This window comes from Vicugna pacos, chromosome 5, assembly GCF_048564905.1.
Source record: "Vicugna pacos chromosome 5, VicPac4, whole genome shotgun sequence".
In the NCBI taxonomy this organism is placed as follows: domain Eukaryota; kingdom Metazoa; phylum Chordata; class Mammalia; order Artiodactyla; family Camelidae; genus Vicugna; species Vicugna pacos.
The window spans coordinates 72,716,397-72,720,611 of NC_132991.1; the positions used below are offsets into that span (position 1 = coordinate 72,716,397).

Here is a 4,215-nt window from a genome sequence, read left to right on the forward strand (position 1 = left end):
GTAAAACACAGTCCCCATCCTAGAAGAGGAGTCACAAAAGTAAACAGGCATTTATAGGACTGAGAGATAAGTACAAAAATAGGGGTTAAGCAGAGGGCACTAAACATAAGCCTTAGGAAAATTCCTATTCCAAAATTAGGAGGTGGTGTGAGTAAGGGAGAGCTTCACTGGGGTAAGTGATATCTGAGATCTGAACTAGATGAAAATGACATTGAGGTGGATGAAATTATAAACAGGAAACAGCCATGTGCAAAGACTCAGAGTGAGAGGAAATATGATGCATCAGGGAAGCTGCTTTTAGCTCAGTGTATAAAGTGAGATAAAGAGGCGAGGCTGCCATGTTTAGTCTCACAGGTTGTGCACTGCACTACTCTAGCAGTCATCATTCACATAGACTAGGACGGGAATGGTGCCTTCCAGACCTGAGCAATGTGGCTTCCCTGCAAGAAGAATGGTGGGTGGGGAGAGTGCAGGAACTTGAAAATCAAGCATATTAACGTGTTTGCCAATAGCCTGAAGGTAATGGAAAGCCATTGAAGGAGAGTGACTTGATCAGGCTTGCAGCTTAGAAAGATAATACTGCCTGTGGGATGGAGAACAGGTCCAGGGAAACCAGCTAGGAGGCTTCCTGTAAGGCAGGTATACTCTGAGACTAGTCTGAAGTGAAGTCCTAGCGATTAGGATCAGAATAAGTGATAGATTTAAAAGATATGACAAAACAAGAATGGATCAGACTTGGAAGAGGTCAGCTTTTATTCTTAGACCAAACTAGGTTCATGGTAGTGTCATTTACTGAGATGGAGACACAGAAGGAGGAGTGAGTTTAGGGGAAGAACATGAATTCCTTTTTGGATATGTCAAGTGTGAGGTGATTTTGTGACATCCAAGAGAGGAGTTGGCTGGTCTGGAGATCAGGAGAAATATGGTTGTCCTGAGACACAGAAATGCATTTTGGGCCAAAGACAAAGTGTTATCAGCATGTGGCCAACTGGAGCTGGTAGGAGCTGCTGTGTTTTCAGGGGAGTGGCTCAGCGGAGTTGGAGAGGGCTGAGGAGGTGAGGAAGCAGAGGGTGGGGGGAGAAAAAAAGAGATATCCCCTTTCAGGTGTTTGGCTGTAAAGGAGAAGAGAGAGAGGCAGTTAATACATTTTGTGAATTTGCGTGATCATTTTCCTGGAGGAAGACTGAGAATGATGCCTCGGATTCTACGGTGTCCCAGTGAAGCTGAAGGACCAGCACTGCACGTTCGAGTGCCCCACAGGGAGCTTCTCTTCTAATGGAGCCTGATGCCTCCACTGACTTTACCTTTTCCACATTCTTTGCAGCTTCTCTTCTCTTCTCTATTGCCATCCCATTGTATTCTAAGGTGACTCTTACCTTCTCATCCTCTCCTGTTTTTGATTTGCTTTTCCAACACAGCTGTCTGAAAAAGCAGGAAAATAAATGGAATGGGGGGTGCAGGTATAGCTCAGTGGTAGAGCAAGGGCATGCTTAAGATGCACAAGGTCCTGGGTTCAATCCCCAGTACCTCCACTAAAAAAAAAGAAAAAAAAAGAAAAGAAAAAGAAAAGAAATGGAATGGAATTTTTAAAACCAAGTAAACAGTGGAAATTTTAACAGAGCAAATGCAATATTCATTATAACAAACTCTCACAGGAAAAATTTAAGTACTTTCTAAATCACTGTAATAACTTAGCTCTTTCTTTGTTCTACTTCTGAGAAGTTTTTTTGTGTTGCTGAATTTTACACTTTGGGTAGGGAAGTGGGATTCTGAGTAAGCATGTAAATAAAATAATCTTAGTATATATTGAGTAGAATTTCTGTGTTTGTAGCTAACATGCCCTCCACTTTCATGCTTTTAAAATCAGATAGTGTGCCATTATTTATCAAATTAGTGCTTAGTAGCCAGCACTACAGGGGTTACTGAAGGAGTATAAGGCAGAAGTTTCTAATACAATGAGGGAAACAGCACAAATACAAAATAAAATATAAAAAGTTATAGAACGTTGATACTCATAAGATAATGAAATAGAACAGATGAGTAATAGCAAATAAAACAATGAAGGACTTGACTGAATGCTACTGATTACACATGTGTTAGAAGGTCAAGGTCAGTCAAAATCAACAGCCAAGGAAGACATTTCCTGTTCTAAAGAACGTAACTTCCAACAAATTAAGACCAAAAACAACTTTACAGTATGTTTATTTTAAAACTACCATATTTCTTCAATTCTAAGATGTCATCTTTTCACATTTTATTACAATGGATATAAAAGCATTCATCTTATGCTGATTTCGTGCAAAGTACTGTTGTGAGTGCTTTATATGTGTCGACTTGTTAATATGGATCATTTAATGGGGTGGAAATATTTCATCTTATCCCCTTTGAAAAACTGCCATTAAACCATGGGTACAAACCTAAACTCCATGGCTGTTCAGAATCCAGGAAGCAAGGTGTGTGCAGAAATAAATAGTGCTTACAGATAAAACTATAAAAATACATTGACAGAATTTTCTAATCTCCTTAGCGTAGATTGCTAGGCCCTTGATTCTGCTCTGTGATGATCACCTGATAGCCCTTGGACCTCCTGTAGCTTAACGTGCGGTCAAAGGCCACAACAGCTCCAAAACCGAAGCATCTCTGTACTGAGATGGTGAGGTAACCTCATTCAAAATTTACCCTCATTCAGAAGTCATTTACACAGCTCTGCTTGTGGTTGTCACCTACACCAGGAAGGTGTTCTGATTTATTCACAAACAGGACAACAATTATTTAAACCACCAATGCAAAGTCAAAGTAGATAATTATACTGGATGGGGTTTCTCAGGAACAGTCTCTGAGTTGGAGACTGGCATGCTGAGACTTACTGGTTTTTAGGGCCACAGCCTATGGGGAATGAGGGAGAAGCTGATCTGCCCTGCCGTTGTAGCACAGGCCTCAGCTGATCCCATGGGGAGCTTTGGGGCTAAGACATTCTACATTGAGGCAAGGGGGCTGGGCCTTTGTTCCCTTGCACTCCTTGGATAAGAATACCTTCAGGGAGGGGTCATAACCTCGGGTGAGGCAGCTACTTTTGGCTGAGGGCAATTCTTGGGGGAAAGACTCAAATGTAGGCTGCCCCTACAGCTGGGGGAGCAAGGGCTTTGGTCCTGAAGGTAGGAACTGGGTGGCACACCGCAGTGTCCACTACAGTGATGTATATTATATATTTATGTTGATATGTTTTAAATACACATAGGCATATATAGTCATACATACACACATGGGTATATAGCCATGCATACATTTACCTGTGTATTTATACAAATTTAAAAAGCATAAATCAAGTAAAGAAAACAATCACGTGAAACGTGAAGTAGTAAGTTGGGTGGAATTACTAAAATCATAGGCAATGATCACTCTATTACCGTAGCTCTCAGGATTGCCCTTTAGGGGATATTTTTGAAATCTGGAGGTGTGTATTTGGTTGTCACAAAGAGTGGGGATGCTCAAAACATTTATTGGATAGTGATCAGAATGCCAGTGTCCTGCAATGTTGACTTTCAAATGTCTCACTGAATATTCATGTAGGTAAAAAAAAAAACCTTTTGTAATTATCTTAGCCTGGAATTTAACCCATTTTACATATAAACACAATATTTTTGTTTTGCTTTATACAGTTTTAATATTAAGTGATTTTTGTTATTTCAGGAATGCAACTATGTTGTTGTATCAATCAGGATCTAGGTAGGAAAACAAACCACAAATAATTTAATATGGGGAATTGCTTAAACAGGTATTGGAGGACTGAAAAAGCAAAGAGGGCAGTACCACAAACCGGGCTGGGGAACAAAGGAAAAAGGTTAGAGTTATCAGAACTAAAATCGTGAAAGACTGGCCCTTTCTGGTGACTGATATCTTCATTCCTGAAGGGTCTGAACCTACTTTTTTAAACTCAAAAAAATGATAGTAGCTTTCTATTAATTTTTACTCTAGGACATGAAAGTGCTAAGACATGCCACAGAAAATCCAGAATACAGTCCCTCTTGTCCCCATAGTCCTCCTTGGCCACATGGTGGAGCAGGAAGCAGCAAACCAATTTCCTTTTGGTAATTGAGACCAATCACACCAGCCAGAACAGCAACTCCTTCTTTGCCTGATTTTTTCTATAGTATGAGGAGCCCAAAGTGGCCAGGCATCAGTCTCAACTTCCAACTCAGTGGAACCTTAGTTGTG

The 4,215-nt window shown here is 40.5% G+C and overlaps 1 non-coding gene across 1 annotated transcript; it reads left to right on the forward strand.

The window, feature by feature from the left end:
- The first annotated feature begins 1,456 nt into the window (after nucleotides 1-1,456).
- TRNAL-AAG (transfer RNA leucine (anticodon AAG)) lies at nucleotides 1,457-1,532 on the forward strand. The gene has a single exon. It is a non-coding gene; the product is annotated as a tRNA-Leu (tRNA).
- The last annotated feature ends 2,683 nt before the right edge of the window (nucleotides 1,533-4,215 follow it).